The sequence below is a fragment of the Lingula anatina genome, chromosome 7 (genome assembly GCF_051362555.1).
Source record: "Lingula anatina isolate TDL-2025a chromosome 7, LinAna3.0, whole genome shotgun sequence".
NCBI classification, from domain to species: Eukaryota; Metazoa; Brachiopoda; class Lingulata; order Lingulida; family Lingulidae; genus Lingula; species Lingula anatina.
The window spans coordinates 23,153,486-23,176,913 of record NC_141773.1 but is presented as its reverse complement, the minus strand read 5'-3'; the positions used below and the strand labels follow the sequence as shown (position 1 = coordinate 23,176,913).

Genomic DNA, 23,428 nt, shown 5'->3' with positions numbered 1-23,428 from the left:
AAAGAAGTGCAATTGATTAAAAATAGCTGTGGTTTCCAAATAAAGAAATGTAATACCTCGTACACAAGAGAGAGAGAGAAAGAGAGAGTGAGTAACCCACTAGCAAAGGCAGTGAGGACCAATGGAGAGGGGTTAGTCAGAATAGTGTACTTATTACTCTCTTATTGTTTAGGATTTAGATTAATTATTTTCAGGAATTTATTTGACTATATTATACACTGTACTACTATGACAAGTTTTCAAAGGGTATGTTTTATGGAAAAAAGTACATGGTGTATAAATGTCCATGCCAAAACAAGCATATATATTTAAAGGGCACTTTCCAATTACAAACTAAAAATGAAGAAGAACTAGGAACAGGGAAAATCACATAAATTTGTATTCCCTCTTCACCATAAATTCACTCATTATAAACCAAAAACTAACAAGTGCAAATTTAAATCATTTTACTGCTGCTCTGTGTAAGTCCTTAAATGCCCGATCTAATTCAAGTCTCTTTCAAAATATCATCAAGCTAAAAGCTAAGTCCTAATCTTCCATTATCTGGATGTCAAGCTCTAAAAAATCTTTTTTTTTTTATCCTTCTATTAACGTTTAGTCAGAGGTTTGGGTCCAGCACACATGATCAAATTTCAGACAACACAAAGGGGAGAGACAGCACTATGTGACCACTTTTACCTTTGTTCTTTGTCGTACCTTTAAAAAAATGCTTCTTATTCTCCCAAGTTCCAATCTAAAAAATTTTGAAAGCTGCAAACATTTTGTCATCTCTTTCAATTTCACTGGAAAGATAAACCACAGAAGAAAACACCTTACCTCCATATAAAAATAAACTGCATTACCATACAATGGTTTAAAAAGCACAATGTGCCATTTCTTGCCACATTAACCTGATTTGCTATAAATTACACCAATTTTTCTTCTTAAACTCCAGAAAAACAAGAAGCGACACAAAGCAACATTTATCTTCAATGCATACTTGGATCACTTGATGGGCGTTAGGTTGTGCATAAAACAAAAACAGGATTCATGAGGTATTTTGCATAAAGGTGCCCCGGGAGGTTTACAGCATCACTACATGCCTTAATGACATAACTGCCAGGTAGTTGTATTGTAACAGACCCTGGTCACATCTTATCAACTATATACAGTACTGTCACCTTGAAAAATGTCTAGGTGTCTTATTTTTTGCAATTTGGAACAAAAAATACACAAACCAGTCTAAGAATCAGCATGGTTTTCATATTCACTACCAAATTTCATGTTGTTGTTGCTGTTTACTTATTGTGTAGACTGAGAATTAGGAAACTAATAGTTATTGACATCAAAGTTGCAAAATTACCTATCATTCAAAACTGTCTCATTAAACTAACCAGACCTGTTTATATCCAATTTATCAGTTTTTAACCTATTTTGACATTTATTTTATAGTTATATCATTTTTCTATTGTACTCTTGCAATAAAAGATAAGATCTATTTGCCTGTTTACTTTCTCCCTTTCTACCGATATAAATCCATGAATGCACTTTCCCTGCCTATTAAAGATGCTATCAGAAACTTCTGATGCCCTCTTGATCTTTGCTTTCTACGTAACCAACCAATTTGTGACACATGGAAGAAGACATCAAAAGATGAGGACAGATATGAAATATGGAATCACGACCCCATTTCAAAATATGGCACGGTGTACTTGTTCCTACATAATAAAATCACCCAAGGACATCCAAAGTTGAGCTGACTGTATTCAAAGGCATCTACATATATTGTCCACTCCATAGATATAAGGCCAACAGCTTCTGGGACTTATCAAAAATGGGTGGTTATTTTGGCTTTGTTTTAAAAACTCCTAGTTAATAAATATTGTTTTCTGTCTTAAATGATATAGTACCGAGTTTTGGTAATCATAAGAATATGAAAGACAAGAATAAGAAAACATTTATATGTCTGTTATCCTCTTTTAATGTTATTATTGGATAATATTCTCATTAAAGCTTTTTACAATTGTATGCCAATTACAACAAAATGTTTGCCAAAAATGACAATTTCACCACCCTCATAACTCGATGATAAACTTGAAATTGAAAAAAAAAAACAATATTTTCCCTAATACTATAAGTTTTGCTGTAAAATACCTTGTTCTTAACCTATAATCACCAGACAGAATTCTCAGACTCACTTTTGCCCTACAGGGTGAAAAACATCAGAATTATTCACTCATTATGTACTCAACGGAGCACATAAATAAAATGCAGTTAGTGCATTTAACGCCACTAACCAATTATGAGCTAAACGGTGCGGTATTGTTCGTTTTTTCATTTCATATCTAAATCACTGTATGTCATTGTCTCTTTTTTGTTGAACCACCTGCCCAATGAGTTAATATGACAGTCTGAAAGATTTAACAGTCTCTTCAATTTAAATGTAATTAAATATGATAGCTCACTTATTATAGGAAATGATAGACTAAGCATGGTCTGAACTCTCATCTAATTAATAAAAACCATAGATAACGCTTTCAATCAGGATGTCTTTGTTCATGTGGGGATTTTTAAAAAGTGAAAACAATAAGGTTTCCCCAAGAGAAAAGAAAAGATAATGCTTGAGGAAGCCAAAAAAAACGTCCTTGATATTTCTAATACATAATTTTTTTATGATAATTCATAGGCCTGAAGCAGCACCTGTTGTAACCCTCATGCAAGGCTAATGATAATTAAGAACCACCTTAGCTGAAGTGGTCACTTAGTAATTCTCCAATATATCACTTTCCAATTCCCTGGAGCTGGCATCAAGACAGCAGCAGTACATGAAGTAGCAGGCTGACAGTTAATTGACCCAGAAGCTGCTCTACTGTGACTTACAGTTACATCATGTGTGGGCACTGAGTGAGATCTTAATTGATTTACTTTCTGTTTCAAGAAAATAATCAAATAAAGATGTTGAGGATTGCGATTGTGTTTTCAAAATTATCATAAACTGTTTTCAATATGTAGCATGCATTCTGTGCGTTTGCACTGCCAGTGATAATAGACTGTAATTATTCTATAATTGTGAAATGTGTCTTTTCTCTTACAAGTTCTCATTATATTGTTACATGCCCTATCCTCATAATTTTTTTTTCAATGTTTACATCTCTGCCTTAATTTCATATTAGACTTCTAAGTCTCTTTTTCCCTCTTTCCTTCTCCACTTCCTTTAACATATTTTTTATTCTGTCACTTTTATTCATATACTGCTATGCTATGACCACAGTCACATCGTATTAGGACGCTGGTGGGTCTAGGCGCTCTCCTTCCCCCAGTAATAACCATAAATTATAGCGACAAGCCAGCTTTTAGATATGGTAGGCTCATTTACATATCTTTTCAATCGCTACGCCTTCTTGTTCCTTCTCCGTGTTTTGAATGTGTATACCCCACAAACTACTCTCTGCCCACACGACCTTTATTGAATTAACAGCAAAACCCCCTCTTCTTCCTGTCGCTAAAGACATGGACTGTACTCATTCTTGGCACTGGACAAGAGACAGTCTAGTTTTAATGCTACACTAGACATTGATACTACATGTATATGACAACAATGGTCAGCTACTGTCAAATGTCTGACACCATCATGTATTGGAGTCGTTTCATGAATCTGAGTCCCAACTCTCTCTCTCTCTCTCTCCCTCTCTCTCTCTCTCTCTCTCAGACACACATAATACTGAAGTCCCTTACCTTTCTTGACAAACAGATCTTCAGAATTCCATGAGAGATACCTGTAAATAATAAAAAATCATTTGAATCATCTTTATACAAAACATAGTCACAAATAGTTGTATTAACCTTGACACACAAAAAAAAACAGAAGAAATTACCTAGACTGATAGCTGAACATAAAACCATAAAATTCCTCTCCAAATTGAAAATACATCACAGAAAGTGCAGTCACTTCTTCAAAACACTCACAAACTCAGTTTAATTTATGAATATTACAACACTCACAATATGTACCATATAGTGTTTAACATTCCAAAGCACAAAAACAATGATAATCAATGCTGGAAAAATGCAAAGGAAAAAAATGCACATACAAAGAACTACCTGATACCCCAGCGAATAAAAGTGAACAGTTTAACCTTCGCTAGCATCCACCCCCAATGTCATACATGCCTTTGTCTCTATTCTCAGCCATCAGAATCCTCGTACCCCACATCAACTGATTTACATATCTAACTCATTATAGATGTCAACTTGATAGTTCTGCCTACGCTATCATGTTTTCTGCACTTAATATTTTTGACTGTTAAGGGGCCTGGGCTGGGGATTAGGGGGCCTATGTTGGGGGGCAGGGGTAAAAAGGGGGTCCACAAGAGGTGATACATGCAGTAAGATCCATCTTTCAACTCACAAGTTATTTTTTTTTCTTTTTTTCATTTGCAAAAATTAATTAATTAATTAATTAATTAATTAATTAACGTTGATTTTAAAAATTAGTTTTCAATCTTTCTTTAAATCTAAGCTATAATAAAACTAAAACAAATAATTAAATGAGTAAAAATCTCAAATAAACCAAGGTTCTGAACCTTAATCCTAGACCAATTTCATTCCTCATTTGTTTCATTGCTAACAGCTCCTCTCTACCCATTATCATTTCCAATAGTGCAGATAAAATAATAATGATACCCTTTCCTCCAATTCTGCCATATTAATTGCAAGCAATTTAAAGCCTGTAATTTGCATGTTTTCAGGCACCAAAATTATTGTAATTTAGATACAAAATGGACAGTTATGTATTTTTACACATTAAGATATCAAAAATCACAAGTGAAGATATCATTAGGGAAATAAGACAGAAATGTGAGAATAAAAATGTGTTGTTACTTCAATGTCAAATTAAATTTTAAAAAAGATCCTGGCACTTTATTTACCACACCTGCCTACATAAGCATTAATAACACAATTATTTTTGAAGAAATGAGATATTATAGTCTACTAACACTTTCAATAAAACAGAATATCAAATTTAAGACTGCAAAAGACATCCAAATCTTAAAGAACGCCACTTTGAAGACAAATCTTAAAGAACATCCAGACATCCAAATCTTAAAGAACGCCACTTATTAAACTTTTTTTAAATTCTTTTTATATATACCAACTCCTGTCTAAGTAGTTTGTTAAATATTAAACTATAGCAAGTAGCGTCCTCCTCTCTGAGCCACTATGAGATGACCAAAACTTTGTCAGGAGTTCAAGTATCCATAACCTCTTATCTATCAAAGGAAAAATAAAGAAAAGCTGAGAAAGGAAACTGTCAAAGACACCTAATTTCCCCCAGGCTATTGTGCCTAGCGTTTATCTTCTTCAGTAAACACAAGATATTTAGAAGCGAAACGCGATCTCGTACACCTGCCTAAATCACTACACTCCATCAGGTGGTCATTCAGAGAATGGACACCACAAAAATACTACATCTATCAAAAGTGGAAACCTAGATGGGGATCCTATTTTCTTCTGAATATCAAAGTGGTTCTAAGTACAACTGAAGGATGACAGGGATGGAGAAAGGGGATGCAGCACACCATTTCAAATATGAAATCAGTGAAAGACATTTGTTCTTTTTTTTTTTTTTTTAAAGCATGGACATATAAGTAAGGTGGTTTGTAACAATAATGTTATATCCATTTTATAAAGTTTCACAAAAGGGAGAAAGTGCTATTACAAAGGTATAGTTCTGATAAATTATGCAACTACAAAAAATACTGAAATTCAAGTGTTAATGGTTACTAAGGTAGTCCATGGACAAAAAGATCTGCACAAAAAATGTCAATAGGCCATTGCCTAATGAAAAATAATAAATGCCCATCTAAAAAAACCCGGATTCACCACGTTCGACTCTTGAATACTGCAGAATCGGTTCTGTCCACTTTGCAGGTTGACCAGTAATAGAAGACATATGATCTGTGCAGCAAAGACACCAAGGCACTGCGATAGGGCTCCAATTCAATAACTAAAACAGCATTACACAACAACCTTCATAAAATCCCTATTACCATTGTATTCTTCATTACCACTGGACACAGGCCACTAATAGAAGGTTTAGCCAGAGCTGCTACTCTGTGATCAGTGGTTTGTCAGGACAAAAACATAATAAACGACTTATGGAAGATGGACATGTCACAAGATAGCTTAACAACAAGTCAGGGATGCAGCGCCAGTGAAGATGGGAGTTGCTACCTTTGTTAATGGTGCTCCCAGCTTATAGCACCGCTACAATACACAGGTGGTGAAAAATGAAGCCGAGTTCTTTGTTGGTGGAGTCTTTAATAAAATCAGGCTTAGCCTGCATTGGAAGTCAAGCTAAGCTGGGTGTATTTGGGTTGATTATTTTGTTGTCTATACTAGGAAGATGCACGTGCTTTGGTGTTTTGTTTAAAAAAAAAAGTACAGGTTATATATGGGTCACTTTATGACATTATTTCTACCCTTGTCCAAAAACTCTATGACTTTTCCACTTAGTAAATTCATAAAACAAAGGCTCCACGTAACATATTATTATAGCAATGATATCCAAATGAATACTATTCCACATGTATTTTGCTTGATTTAATTAATTTGAAATTTACTTTCCCCCCAACTTGCTTTTTTTTCTTTATTGTAAAAACATTAAGTGAAAACCACCTCTACATGTGACTTGATCACGAGTTAAGTCAATTTTCGCGTCAAATTTCTTGTCTCTACATATAATACCTCAGTAATCTTAAACCATGCTATTATCAAATCATATATAACGCTATCATACATGTCCCAGTTGGATATAGAAAGTGTGGCATCCACCAAGGAAAATTACACCAAAATTATAAACTGATATTTCTGCATGCAGCTCCAATTCAGCTCTCATATGGCAGAAATACATTAATATGGAAGAGCTATAATGTGAAATCTGATGGTACTATTAATCATTTAACGATGAACTCCAAAATATTTGGTATTTTGTGCAAGTCTGTGATACTGAGCATAAATCAGTTTAAACAAATAAAGGTGGAAAGGACGATGAAGGACTCTCTCTCTCTCTCTCTCTCTCTCTCTCTCTCTCTCTCTCTCTCTCACCATTACAGACAAAAAGAAGCGCCCCATGTTTCCAGCCAGTAATTCAACCCAGGTCTCCAGTTACCATGGCAACAGCACAAGCCCTGCACGCGTCTGGCTGGAGATGACATTTTCCTTTGTCACCACGGAGATAGCCCGCTATGAAGCTGTCCACAGGGTGACAAGATGACAAGATGACAATAATGAAAGTGAATGGTGACACTGTAGAACAAGGCAGGCACTAAGTCCATGAGTTGTTTGAAGGATACTTATAAAAATTTGTGCTGGTGTCAAGGACCATCAAATTAATGAAGAAGGCCTAAAAGCCTTGTATGAACTGGACATGTGGACAGTTTTAACAAACCTAATATTTAATATGATACAATTTTAGTCACAAAAAACATTTAACAAGGCAATAGATGCATATACTAATCTATGACCTTCTATTTAAAAAAAAAGAAGAAAAATATGAAAAGCAGCAGGCACATGTACTATGGTGCCTTATTATCTGTAAATCCCATGATTACTACAAAAAAATGATACAATTTATCTTTAGAATTGCTTGTAATGCCTTGAAGGCAAATCTTGCAAACAGTGTAAATTGTGTGTCTTGTGCCTATAAATCAACAAGCAGGAGATGCTGCAGTGTGGAGAAATATAACCGAGGTGACAAAGAAGAGAAATACATGAGCAGGCACTGAATAATGCACGACTTTTATGGATCACAATGTTTTGCATATTTGTGTTTTCATCTGTCAGGTAGAGTGTAACTTTCTGAATACAACCATGCAAGGAATGAATAACACCAGATCATGAATCAAAAACAAGACTATGCGCACGCAGGTAGATGCATGCATACGTACATGCCGTGCACGCGTAGCCATGCTCACACCCTGCACTGAGTTTATCTGATAACGTCAGCTTGGGAGGTATCAAAATCAAGCCAATTCTTCACCAGTCACAACACCTTCAATAGCACTGCTCTCTAGTAACGATCCCAACTATAGATACCATCTCTATCTTTATCTCTATCAATACCCTGGACAATAACTTAACTGTCCACTGGCCACCGAGGGCTTTAGTGGTCACTTTATCTGTCCAAGCAATGCTGGACACTGACAAATGCACTGGACCCTAATGGTGTATCAGTCCAGACATCAAACAATTCAGACCCAGCTCACGCTGCAGTAGTTTGTGCATTTCTTGGGGTGCAACAGGACATTAAAATGCAACTCTATCACCCGAAGAGATCCGTGTTTTCAATTCATAATCAGGACAATGAGACGAGGACTACTGAATGTAGGGTACCTTGGATATAGATGTCCTAAAACTCCGTCCCTTTTGTTGAAGCTTTTTAGGAGGAAAAAAATCAGCATTAGTTGATGTTGTAAATGTTTTGATACTAACAATATATTTAGCATATTGTAATTTTGTATATGTGTGAGGACCTTTAAAATTCCTCGATTAAGTCTCATTTAAGAGAATTCTGCACGTATATTAACACCATATAATAACAAACTATAATTCCAGAAGACAGTTATGTTCACTCAACTTTTCATCCCTGAGGGCACCTGTTCCAGTTATTTAACACCATGGTCATTATCAAAGTGAGGGAGGTCAGAAATGGTCACCTTTGTCCACTTAACGGCTAGCCAAGATGAGGTAATATAATTACAAGGAGGGGGTCTTTCTGATAACTGTACCTTAATTGATTTGGTTTTACTTCTCTGTGACACAGATATCTTAGAACAGTTGTCTTGAAATTTACCCATCTGCCATATTTATATATACTAAACTTTCTAATAGACTGCCACATGTTAAATTTCTATGTGCCAAACACAGAATACAGAGCCATTTAACTTTCATCTTATTTCTTTGAAGTCAAAACTGAAGATTTGCCAGCATGCAACACATTATTACAGCCTTCAAAGATGGCCTTTTAACAAAGACAGTAAATTTGTATCATACCAAATCATGATCTCGTGTCAACTATTTGGTCACTTGGAACTTGACAAGGCCAATTTGACCAGCCCATATCACCCTAAGCATGTTAACCACATGGCAGAGTAGCCATTAAGGCAACTCCTTAACTGTGCATTAACGGGAAATTGATTTTAGATTTTTAAGATAAAGGAAAAAACAATGCTATTTATTTAGCAGTCCATAGTTTGAAGTGCCTTTGCTTTTATCTTTATACCTTTTGATTAATTTCTGCATTAATGGCACTGAGCTACAAGGCTTAGAGATCCTAGGAAGTGAAATTAAAAGAGTGAGCACGGGTATATTTTTGGTCTAGTTAAATAGTTTTATTACTGTTTTATTTATGCCGAATTAAGTCAAAATATCTAACAAAAAGTTTCTTTTTTATGGTTTATCATTTCTAAATTGAAAATCAATTAATTTATAGCTGTTATCATATATCTCCCATACATATGCTAATCTAAGCCCAGATTTTATAAAACTATAAGACAGAGCAGAAACAAGGGCAAAACACACTGTTATCCTTCAAGGAGGGTGAAGTAGCTTCATGTAATCAGGTTTTACCCTATGTACTTGACTCTTGGCTGATAATTCCCTTGTGCTATCTCCATGTTTCTGTTTGTTTTTCAACAAGATAGGTAGAGGTGTCGACCAGCTGTTAGGAATACAATGAGTAAGACCCACTTTTTTATCACGTGTCACAAGTGAAACAGGTATTTGTACAGTGTTATAAAGTTTTTGACACCAATAAGGAAACTGAATAAAAAAATTGAGCAATGAGTGTGTGATTCAGTTATGTATACTTATGAATCAGATGACATATCTAAAAATAGTCGAAATGGGAAAGATAAGGAAACACATTGGAGAGCACACTTGCTATTGCTTTTTAGATTAATCTTTTTATCTAGCGGGTGAAAAGGCATTATAGACAAATTACAGAAAAACAAAGCAATCAAATGGCACAGGCACCCTTTTTACACTACTGTATGAAGTATAAATAGCATTCACCTCATTGACATAAGTTATATACTCATACATTGTTTGTAACATTCACCTCTATATGTTTATCAAGCAATAATTTCTGTGTCACAAATCCCACCTTTAGCTCCAATCATTTCTTTATATTCTGGGCATTAAAAGTAGCTTTCCATACAGTGTACATTCACATATATGCAAATCAAGCAATCTAAGTCAATCCAATACCCCTAACCCAATATTAGAACACCTTTCTGCTCACCTGAACAAGTCTGTAGCTTCTCTTTAACTGAATCTCCTTAAAAAAGAAATCAGCCCCTACTACTTTCCTATAAGTCAATTCATTTCTTTTGAAAAAAACGCTTCCTCAGTACAAATATCCAAATAAAAGTGTCAACACCAACAAAAAAGTCGCAACCTTTGTCTTGTACGTGTAACACTATTACTACAACCTCTGTGTCTTTACCTAAATGTGTGTAGATAGGTCACGCTATCAAAGCGACTTATCGGCAATACGTGTGCCGAGGAACTTCAATGGCTGCTCTAATATCATTGGTCCATTAAATTCATGGAAGTAAACATCTTCCTGAGATAAAGCTAGAAGGATATAGCTAGTAAGGTTGACATTACCCTCCCCTAGCTTACCTATGGCACTGATAAAGACAGACAAAACAATGGAAAGATGGTTTCATCTCTTCTTTGTGCACATATTATAATAAGCAATATTTATGATAATATTTTACAGGTATTTGATTCAAACTCCATGGAAATCACCCACAGGTTTATCCATATATTTTCTTTTCTACATGATTTTAGATCAAAATTAGCTAAAACTAATATTTTAAGCTTCTCATAAATATTTTGCATACTTCTTTTAATATAAATATGTATATGCTTTTATAAGTAAAGTTGTTTATTATATACAAGATATTCTTGCGTATTAATCATACTTAGTCATCCTATTCTTCAATGTATGTTTCAGATAGGTTGCTATGAAATCTTCAAATTTATGCCATATACCTATTCTATCATAAAGCTGGATTAGACCCGAGCCTCTCTGGCGTGACACACTGTTTGTTTTTGCCTCCAGTATACTACCAGTGATTGCGCCATTACGGCACTTCACCGTGGCCAATCAGCTGATAAGACCAATTAACATGAACAGGGACAAGTGTTGTCAAGTAGGGGTTAAACGCTGGGCAAACAACTCCACGTCCCTCCCTTGGAGAAAAGACAGTTACGGCATGGAGAATTTAATTCCTCTTTGTTTTATGGTACAATACCATGGTAAAAATATGGTCATAAAACTGGCATGAAGCTGTTTGGTCTAAACTTAAAACAATTTGGTGCCGTATACGAGGTGACTTTGACTGTATTCAAATTCAACTTTAATTCCCTCCATGACTTTTAAGAGATGTTTTATGACAATGACACTTCTTTGTCTTAACATGTCGGTACTTAATTGTTGCTCAGCGAGTCTTCTAGGGCAGCTGGTAACCAGTAACCTTCATCAACTTAGACAAAAGACCCCAAATCCCTCTTTGTTGTATTTTTTCTTATGACTACAAACTCAAATAGCAGGCATAAATTCTATTTTCATATTTCCCATATAAATCTGATAAAGAGAATTAATACAGACCATAACATCTCTGCTCAGTTATGTACGAATAAAACTCGATGCACCTGTATTTTATATGACATTTTAACTCAAAAACATGCAAGACACTTCAAGAAAAAAATGGCTAAGTTCTCAACCACGCTGAAAAGGTGCACAATCCTCCTTGTGTCATATTGAAACTAATACAGTCAATGCCTCGGCTCCGGTATCAAAGTTTGCAGGCCGCTTAGCTCTACCACTACAATGTATTTGATGAAAGAACCCACACAATGTGTTATTTTGTAAACATCCATTCTACTGTTAGTTGAAAATCACTGACTAGATATGACCTATACAGGTGTATGGTTTCTCTCTTCTCCCAGGTTCTCTTGGTTTCATATTGCTTTATGTGGAGTTACAACAGAACTTGCTATTTTAAATTGCTAACTTGAAGATTTCTGTACCTGATTATTTTGAACATTTTTTTACCTCAGTAAACGAGCCACAACCTTTTAATTTGAACTGACTTATTTTGTAAATAAGTTGGTTAATAGAAGCATAGAAGTGTCTTTCATTGAAAAGCGTCCAAACATTTTCTTTTTTTTGTAATGTCTATCTAATTATGTGAAAAACATTCTTCTCAAGCGGCGTCCTCAATTGTCTCTATTGTTAATTTGTTTCTTTAATTGGCATCATCATGCAATGTGCCTGGCTCAGTTTGGGATCAGTAATATATCTTATCACACAACAATACTATCTTCTATACTACAATGGAGTGAATCTAGCCATTCTAAATGTAATTGTTTTTGAAAGCACTGTTTACAGCAGTTATCCAATTCAAATCCAACCTCATAGCATTTTATAAGTAATTGCAATATACCAATTATGAATATAATATTTGTCTTTTCAATTAAAACTTCCCTGCCTTTCAACTGACAATTATTTCAAATGTCATCATCTTACCATCATTCAACAACAGTTGACAATAATGGGAATCAATACATATTGTCAGTGTATCTATTTAACTTTATCAAACATCCCTGTATTTCAATTGACAATTATTCTAAGTGTCATCATCTAACCATAAGTTTGCAGTAATAAGAATCAATATATATTGTCTGTGCATCTATTTAACTTGACTGAAATCAGCCATTGATTTTTTTAGCCTTAGGACTATAGTACAGCTCGGAATGTCAACAACTGATGGTCGTTCACCTTGCATTACCCAGTGGACATTCCGACAATATGGACAACATCACAAACATCCATCATTACCTAAAATGCACATTTCGGGTGATTTTACCCAAAGTCGACAGAATCCTGCCATTAAAACTCACCTGTTGTAGAAACCACACAGCTTAAAGTGACCTTCCCTGATCTACCTGTCAACCTATTTACAAGGACGCGTCAGGCGGTGAATTACTACTGCTTGCTGCTCGTTCACTCACTCGTCCCCACTATACTCAGCAAAGGCAGCCTGTTATCATTAGTATGCATCTGAGAATCAGGGGGTAAAGACAGTCCCCACACCACAGAAATGAGGCACAACAGGTCCCATAGAGATCTAAGGGAGAGGGGGAGGGGAAATGGATCAATGTCAATGTTTCTAGGTGTTTTGTGTCAAATTGTAATTGTCTTTAATAACCTTACATAGAGGTTTTTAACTTTTAAAATCTATATGACATAGCTTTTTTATAATGAAAGGTCTATTTCTTTCATAATTTACGTTGATGTTGAAATGTTGCTGAAAAATGCAGCCTGGTAAGACAAACTCAGAAGAGGAAGTTACAAAAATATATCATACCATTACACCTACTGATAATAAATGTCTATTAATATCAAACCATTTTATATTCACTTTGCTTCTTCCTTTATAAAACATCTAAGACCACCCAAATGTGACACTTTAACATCAAATACCAAAATGTACAAAAATGTCACACCAAGTAGCAATGACAAAGAGGGATGTCCCTCGTCCTGACTGTGCTCAAAAGACAGGTGTTTACTTTGTATCAAACGAAAGCAACAAAGTTTTTACTGAGGTTTTGTCTCTGATTATGTCAATACCACAGCCTACTGTCACCAAGCATCCCCTCTTTATGGAATCTACAAACTAATTACTATTAGCACGCAGTGGACAATCACATCCCACATGCTTTACTCATCCGAATAAATGTTTTTCTTGTCTGTTATAGGTTCCAGCACAACACATTGTGGACCGGAAGAAGGAAAGAAGGGTCCTGATATTTCAGATGACTGATAATAGATACGATGCCAAAATTAATTCACAAAGCCACAGAATTGACTGTTCAACAACTGTGAATTAATCTCTCCATTCATGCCATTTCCCCCAATGTGCGATAACTGGGGTGAAATAAATTCAGATTTGGTGTGCGATAAGCTCTGTCAGCTTATATGTCCCTACCACCACTAGCTGATATGGCATGCCATATTTATCCATAGTTCAGCAGTATCAAATAAATCATTACAACACAAACATGGATAACAAATATAACTATGAAGAAGGGTTGATACCATGCAGTAATGGGGCATGGCAATAACACTCCTGGTGCCCTGTATCTGTATTAATAATAATATCAGTCTCCACCAATTTCACACATACCAAAGTAGTTTTAATAACAGGAGCTGTATCTAAGTCTATCATACATACTGTTATATACTGCTATTCCATTAATAAGGTAAAAGTTAATTATAAGCTGGCCAACTCTGTGACCAATGATTGCTGTGAATTCATCATGATGGGAGAACTAGCTGGGATGCCTCTGATAACCATTTTTATTTCCCACAGCAGGGTTTTCATTTATTTACTGAATAACTATTCATAATTTATTTATTTCTGTGCCTGAAAATACAGACACTTTAGCAAAACTAGAGTAAAGGTTCTTGCTTGTGAAATGAAAATATCTCATGAAAATAGATGAAAATTCAGACAAAGGTTAACAATGGGATAGCTCACAGATATTTAAGACTATTTTTTACCAGCTTCCTTTCCACCTGGGCATCTTACACATAAATGACAAACTTTAAAACTCACCTGGGACAGCCCTATCCATGTATAAATAATTTGGTTGCTATTTTTACTTGGGCATTTAAATTTTCTTGGCAAACAGCCACTGCTGTATTTTTTATTTTTTTTTTTTCGAATCACCCAAGTAAGCCCTTTTCATGTATAAGTAACAAGAAAACAGTTTCTATCTGGGCATTTAAAATTTAAATGGCAAATCTTGCAACGGTGGCTGTCCAGAAACGACGACCCGCGTGGCTTGCATCTGCTTTCTCTGGTACCCCGCATTCATCAGGTCATTACTATTACCCATGCATAATGAAACGCACAGAGACAGGTCAGAGCACACGGGGTGCTTTTATACAGGAACATCATTATATGTGCAACAGGAGACGGAAAAGAATAGTGAAATAGTCTGAACACAAGAGCAGGAAGAATGTGGGTCTAAAGAAGTCAGACAGTCTTGAAAAATCCCTGTCTGATTTTACTGTATTTATTTTCATCACATGGATAAATTTGGGCTTCATTTACAAGTTTCCATCCTAAATTTGGTTTAGTTCTTTACAAGCCAATGGCAACTTATTTCACTTAGATTTAAAGAAGACAAATATATCCAAGTCAAATTAAAACTTTTTAAGACAGAAATATTAGAAATATTGGTATCATTTTCAAATTTTTCTTTCAAATTAGTATACTTTTAAATCACAAATGAATTATGACAGCAAACCCTGACCATGACCAAAAAAGATGCCTTTTATTCTTCACTAAGTAACAGGAGAAACCTTTGGTTCCAAAGCTACATAATTCAAAAGTCACTAATTGACCAATGGGCTATGAATGGTATACTCACAGACATATATCACCAGACTAACACACTCTTTCAGTATCACCAATGCCTTTTGAACATGCCAATATGTGTCATAGCACAATCTACAGTCAAGAACTATCATATAAATTAATACAGGAGGGCCAAATCTATAAAGGCAATCCCTTTCATAATAACAAGAATCAGACTCTATCAACTAACCTATTAGACTGTTTATCGCAATATTCTTTCAATGTTGAGAACCTTAAAGAAATAAGTGTCCAAGAACAATGTCACGGCCCACATCCCTCCGTCCCCCACCCCCCACACTAGCGACCCCGCCTTTGTCGGAGGTCAGTGGATCAATGGTAGTCACTTAAGGCAAAGTTACAGACTTTGTGTATTGAGTTTATGGAGCAGATCAATGAGCTGGGTTTGTCTACTGGGTCTGGGTGGACGAGTTACTATGTTGTGGATATGAGAGAGAGAAAAAGAATGAAGAAATTAAAGATTAAAAATTAATGCCATAACAGAGCACTTGGAAAGCAGTTAAAACAATGTGGGTATAAAATGACTGGTAAAAATAAATAAATAAATAATATTTTGATTATATACTTGGCTGTCCTCTTTGGCATCTATGTTTCAACTTTGCTTTTCAAAGCCACTTAAACTGGTCTCATAAAAATACATCATAAAAACAAATTCTACATAAAAAGGCAAAGTTCAGTAAGTCAGCTGTCAATAAAAGATGTGAGGCTCATTTTTTCCCATTACTTCTATAATTTCCCTAATCTAAAACCACTTGAGGCAACAGAGATATCCTTATTTAAAAAAAAACATCTGCACAAAATTATACCCTGAAGCCATAATGCAACTTTTCAGGTTATATTATGGTTATTACAACAGTTAACAATACCATATCATATCCCAACCATAAATAAAAACCAAAATGAAAGGTACAATTTGAGGCTATTTCTTTACTATTAGGCTGTCCAAACCTGTTTGTACTCACAGAACACTATTGGCTACAGAATGTTCAAACTGAGACGATATAATCCCAAATACTGCATTTGTATGTCTTTCTGCCATGACAACCAAGTCTGGTGACAAGTGGGGAAATTATACAAGCATGTGTTTATATTTCAGACCTGGAATCAAATTGGACACTTCACTTTACACACAAATGGTAATTTGCCCATAAAAACACCATTAATTCCCATTTGTTCTGCTGATAAGCATACTAACTGTCGCCTATGGTTTGCCGATTCAAATGCTAACAGTCTTAAACTGCAGTATTCATCTCACTGCCACGTGCCAAATAAAGAGTGAAATACACAAATACTTCACTTTTGAGACACTTATATTATTATCATGATAACTGATTCATACTTGCATCCCAGGTAATAAAAATAATTTGCCAAACATTGGTTTCATACCTGGTGCATGTAAAATGCTATTCAACTTTTGCTGGACTTCTAATGAATTAATTTGATAACAGAGGACTGACAATTTTATTTTCTGAAGACAACTGACAGTCAATCAACCTGTATCCATAAAACACAATCATATAAAAAATCATATCACATAATCAACTGCATATTCTTCCAGACTGACACAACAACATCATCTTCTTGCCGCACACAAAAATCCAATAGTTCACATCGCCCTAACTACAGCTCCCCCTGGGGAGAAGACCCTCAATTACAGCATTGCATGACAAGCTGAACTCCTCTGCCATAGCTTTATGAAGGTCGCAGGTAAGATTCACTTATCGCGCCTGGCATACTATTGTTCCCAAGTGATGGAAGCCAACACTGTTAATATTACCTCAGTTTTTGATATTGATTAATTAATGCAGGGGTAGCTTTGATGGCAGGGGAGGTGGGGGGGGGAGACCTCAGCAAAGAAGCCTAATTGTTTGGCCAGAACGAGGGGTCTAGAAAAAAATCTTGTAAAACAACACTGTTATACATGTGTCAGTTTAGGTATTTGATGGTATAAACTGGCATAACTATAAGGTGAAATTGAGGGTAACAAACTTTTACTTTGTAAGGTTATTTTTCAATTATCTGCTGTCATTTGTTTGTCATGCACAGCATACAGCAATGCTAAACAAATAATCCAAGGACTGTACATAACAAACAATGTCTATCTAATTTGAGATCATTTGCACTCCCAGTTTTGCAGGAAATACAGATTTTCTCTTACCTGTAGAATAAGTCACTGTGTCTTCTTTCAACAATTGTAATTTTCTGAAATGAAAAACAAAGAGAATATAAAATCAAACAGAGCTGTGAAATATTCATATCACAGTATTATCACTGACACAACAGAATTCAGCCTTAATGCCAATGATGAATAGAAATTATTGTTGCTATTAATTTAATACCAGTGCTATCTGATGAAGACAGTTATAAAGCCATCACCTAATTAGATCTCAGAGCATCCTTTTCATTTCATTAGGGCATAGGAACAATATATCATTGCTGCCTGTTCTTCTGGTTCAAATTGCTTCTAGATCAAGGGTATCGAGTACAATATAATCACTTTGTAAAATGAGCTTGTTTCAACATTTAATGTGATAAAGCAAAATTTGGCCAACATAAATGCAGCCTTACTTACTAGGTTTAATTCAACTAAATGCTTATACTAACGAAACTGTAAAAAAATCAGCATGGTATATAAAATATTCTTAAACCAATTAAGTGCTCAATTAGGCATTCTGTGGTAATCTCTGGTAAATCTATCACATTGACTCCATGTCAACTATAAGACGTAAGCCATGTCTATGTAGAGCTGTAAATCCTCAGATCAATCAGGATAAATCTAAAAATATATCCGAGGCTGATTTCCTGGAGAACATGCACTGCAGTTTCTTATATTAGAATTTAGGAAGTACAAAAAGCTTACACCACATCATAAATTTATATCACATATGCACTGTTAAGCCCACTATAGTATGTTACATAAATTTTACCTGCCAGCTTTATTTCACATATTGTTCATCAGATTTATTCACTTGCAATTAGAGCACAGATTCTCTTTTAACTCAATAAAGGACTATTTGCCTAAAAAATTGTATACAATCATTCCACTTAATGATGTACTGATATTCTGTGTCAAAACACAGAAACCATATCATATCTTATACCCGTACCTATATTATATTATATTGATTTCAACCTGTTTAGGCTACATTACCTGGATATGAAATAACAGCATCACCATGCTGGGACATATTACCTACATTTAGAATAATTGACAAAAAACATACATGTACTATACCAGTATATGTAAGTGCTGGTGCAGACAGCTTGCCATTTTATAATAAACTACCCAGACAAATTGCCTAGAATTCGATAAAACAACATCAACAACACCAGCCACCTGACAATGTAGCTTTTATCACCTTGAAAATCACTCTAGATCCAACAGAAAGAACCTGGACTGTCATATATTCTCCAGTCTAGCACCCACTTGGTGACATCAAGCACACATTATCTGACATTAAATCCATCCGTTACATCCAGAATTGTCATTGTCACCAGAAACAAAAAATCCATCAGCAAGCGCTTATCCCAGATATTCCCCTAAAGCATCAGCTACCATTATCTTGCCATTATAGATGCAGCAGATATCCATTATGCCAAAACAGATCCATTGTAAATATTAAAAGATATGAGCAGCATTGTGATCAGTTAGCAGATGTCTAATCACTAAAAATGACACCTTACCAGCTTCTGGCGTGTGAACGACAGAACAGCATTGTGTAAACATCCATCATAAGCTTAAGTGAGGCCATTATGGCAACGTTGGATCACGTCCTCAGCTCGCACAGGTTCTCCTCGACTCACACACACACCGTCTCATTCCCCTTCTTCCTGTCACCTCCTCCTTTATTAAACTGTGGCTATCGATTGATGATCTTGTTGTTTTTCCATTAAGGTGTCTATTTATATGTAATATATATTTTTTAATTTTGTGAGCCAGAATCTTTTATAATGTCACACGAACTATTATTAGATATTGCCGTGCTTAATTGTAACATCATGCCACAGTTTCTGGCTATTGCTAAATAAATCAGTTTGTAAATGCTGTCACATATTTAATATCTGATGTCAACTTTTATCTCTTGGTTCCTTCCTCCTAATGGACACTTTTCATGTATAAGAATCACGGCGATTGAATAAGAAGATTCAATAAGAAAGCTAGTAATGACCAAATTGCAACATCTTATCAAACTGATGAGGCTGTTTGTTTTACAGGTCTGACATTAAACCACAAACTATGCTATTTACCACAATAACCTCATCCTATATATAGCTCAGTTCATGACAAAATCTTTGCCCAAATAGCTTGTAGTAATTTTCCAGAGTGACTAAAATTATTCTTCATTTCTCAGAATCTGCCTATTGTACAGAGTATGTACGTATAATAACAGTCTATCTAGATAATCAGTCTATCCAATATATTCATTTAAAATAGTTGTATTCACTCATAGCTGCCAAGGTTCAATCTACTTGATAATGATCACCCAAGTAAAATGAAGTAATTCACCTGCCTGATTTATTCCTAAAATCATTCACAAATGTAAGAAGCAGACTTCAGGCTTCATCTTTTCCTGCCCATGCTAATGGTTTTCTTACATGAAGTTCCATGACTGCATGTCAGCCGTCATAATCCACGATGCTTGCTTCATTAGTTTCAGTCAATTCTCTACCTACAATAACTCAAAGTTACGTCCACAATGACTCTCCGCGCGTAATCAAATATCAAAAACTCATCTGCCCTCTAATCCATATCCGTCTGATTGGGTCCCCTTTAAAAAACTGACAGACGGCTTCAGTCTCCATTTTGTTTTCACCTTTTCAACTGGCTGTTTGATGTTCTTTTGAGTCTGCAATCCTCCTTTCCTGCATACAACATGAACAGTTTAGGTCAGGAAAATGTATAATTACCACAACTTATTTGTTATCCATTATAAGGGCCCATAGGTAGTAGCATGTTTCCAATACATATGGATTGTTAAAGCCGCTGCATTGTTTTCACCTGTGGAAATCTACATAATCTCAGCTGTGTCAATTTCCTTGTGAAAAATAATCAATATTCTTCTTTTCTGCATTTCAGCTCTATTTCACTCAGTCAGGAGGTTCTGGCAGGGAACAGGGAATAACTATTATCTCCTCAAACAAATAATTATTGTATATTTTTTGCTGTTCCAATTGCAATAATGTATGATTAATTACCTTGTTAAACTGAAGATGTATCACTTCTCACAAGTTACTGAAGATTTAAAAAAAAATGCGCTGTCTCTTTTCATTTTCTATATCACTTCTATTCCTTGCCCATTTTCAATTCATTACACAAAAAACTTTGAAGTCCTTAGATTTGGTGATTAATTTTTCGAGACAAAGAGGCAGTCTTACGAATAAATTTAAAGAATAATTTTCACTATTAATTTTACAGTGGATGACTTGCAAAATAACCCTTATTAATTCATATATTGGTGTGAAACTGGAGCCCCTGGCAGTGTAAACAGACATAATTTACCTTACGCCATGCAACAGGAATTGATCTTCATCTTTCAGGGCTTTAATGTCAAATCAATGAAGCAGGTAAAACAGGAAAGTTAATGAAATTTCAGACTCATCCATGTTCCTGGGACAAACTGCCTGATACTTGGGCCCTGTAACATGGATAACAGCCAAGTGCAGGACTTAATCAGGAAATATTTCTTGTCCATAACTGTGGGTATATGAACAATCAATACTGCCCCTGATGAGGATGAGATTAATTATAATGTTTAATGGAGTGAGGCACTGTAGTTATACTTAGCTGAGTAAAACTGAACTAAAGTGTAACAGACAGAGGCTGTGGCACTTTGGTCAAATAAAGTTGCTACAGAGTCAAAGTCAGAGTCAACAAGTTACTGCCATTATACAGGAATACATAATTAATATCAAATATATGTTTAAGTCAGTTGCTAAAGGTTATATAAATACAAAGTATTATCAGGATTTTCACACATATCAATATTTATTATTTAATTTTTTATTATATGCAATATGTATACCTTTCCTCATTCTGGTGTATCATATTTGAAGAAGAAATAAAAGCAATAATCTACATTGACAAGAACATCTTTCCTAGCAATGTGTAACACTTATTACAAACATGCAAACACAGATACTACAACTGCCAGTCCATTCATGAAGTATTCATCACTGTTGTACAGAAAGTCTTAAATCAATTCCCACGGAGCAGAACAATCTATTTCCCACTGGTACATATCCCAATTCTGCTGCAATCAATCCTGCTATTACTAGAACTCAATACAATAAGCTGATAATCTCACTTCATTACGACTCATTGTGACTCCTTGTTATACAATGTTATATTGTTTCACAATGTAATACAATGTTGTGTTACACACAGTTACAGGCAGGGATATGTTCAGTCACATACTCCTGTAACTATTTTTATTATATGATTTTTAAGTCTACTATTTAGCATTGACTATTTTTCTAGTACAAACATAGATTAATATTTATTTATTTTTTAACTTAAAATTCACTTTAAAGTTTGATTCCAGTATATTTCTTAATGTGCACAACTAAAAATAGTCTAGTTTAAAGAAACAAATTAGAGCAAATTGATAAAAGCCAGCTCAGCAATGTGCTACATTTACGACGCGGTCATTATATTAATAAAAACAAAAGGCACAGGACGTGTGACACAAAGTGTAGCACTTTGTCTGCAAAGGCAATCAGGAAATCAATGCCCGTCAATGGCTATTAAGTCATCTGAGGGAGGAACAGGACACAGGAACCTGAAGTGGGTGAACATTGGACATCAATATCCACTAACCACAGGTCAAATCTCTTCACTGACCACTTGTAAAGATCTGTAAAGGTGTTATTGGTCACCAATACACTACGTGCTCATGACTTTATCACTCGTTCCAACACGTGCATCACACACGCAAATAAAAGAGTGATCGTGCACAAGAATGCCTATTGCACGCATGAACATGCACATGCAAACACATTTTTACTGATATGTAAGAAGTCAGCATGCTGACAGGCACAAGTACAGGTAAAAAGAGATATACTTGTAGATGCAGAGAGTTAACAGAGAATCAATAACATACTCCCTGACATCAGTAATAAGTCAAATATTATTCATCGAGGCAGAAAGAGAGAAAAGCAACAGCTAATCTGCCAACGCTTTCAGCTTTTCAACCCCGCGCAACACAATTCATCAATACTCCAAACCAATACCTCTTCTTAATATTGTCTTCATTAACTCACAATGGGATTGGGGATTCAATTACAACTCACAAAAGTGAAGGTAAAGAAATTATCTTCATGATAACAAAACAGCCTATTAGCAATGTGATCATTAATACAATGCTAATTAAACTTCCTCAGTGCCTACTCTAGAGGGGATGTATATTCAGTGGCAAGGCTTTGCTGACTGGTACAGACACTCACAGACAATAGGATGGGAAGGCCACAGGGAAAAGAGTGACCAGACTCACACATACACTGACAGGACTCATAGTGGCCAGGAGGGACATGGAACAAGATGGCAGACCACCGCGGTGTGTGCCACCTCAACCAGGGATTTAGCTCTGGGAGTGACATTCTTGGTCGGATGTCAATAATGTCTGAGGGGTTGTTAATATGATGGGCATGTAAACAGTGCTTCATATTAATCTGGGTCTCTGATTGAACTCTTAAAGCTGTACATGTACATGCGTGATCATCGTGACACCATCATTACGATTGTCTGACAAGAAAAAACATATATGCATGCTATTAGCTCCCAAGACAGTAGATTTAAGAACATTTCTTTTTGTTGTTTTCTAGTAAGCACTACTTACATTTTCTTCAAGTACATGAATTAACATCCCTTGGTTCAATATTGTTGAAAATAACAGTGGAATTGTCAGCATAATAATACTGTTTCCTTCAGGTAC

At 35.3% G+C, this 23,428-nt stretch overlaps 1 protein-coding gene across 4 annotated transcripts in view; it reads right to left on the bottom strand.

The window, feature by feature from the left end:
• The window catches only part of LOC106154221 (contactin-1a), a 95,604-nt gene that overhangs the window by 50,222 nt on the left and 21,954 nt on the right, over positions 1-23,428 (bottom strand). For 3 of the 4 annotated variants that reach the window (XM_013528493.3, XM_013528497.3, XM_087018672.1), the window contains exons 1-2: positions 12,955-13,094; positions 3,715-3,755 (exon numbers count right to left, since the gene is read on the bottom strand). The gene's annotated coding sequence lies outside the window, so the exon portion shown is untranslated. Of the gene's footprint in view, positions 1-3,714; positions 3,756-12,954; positions 13,095-17,655; positions 17,700-23,428 lie in introns of those variants that run through there. The other variant, XM_087018663.1, reaches the window with a different exon arrangement.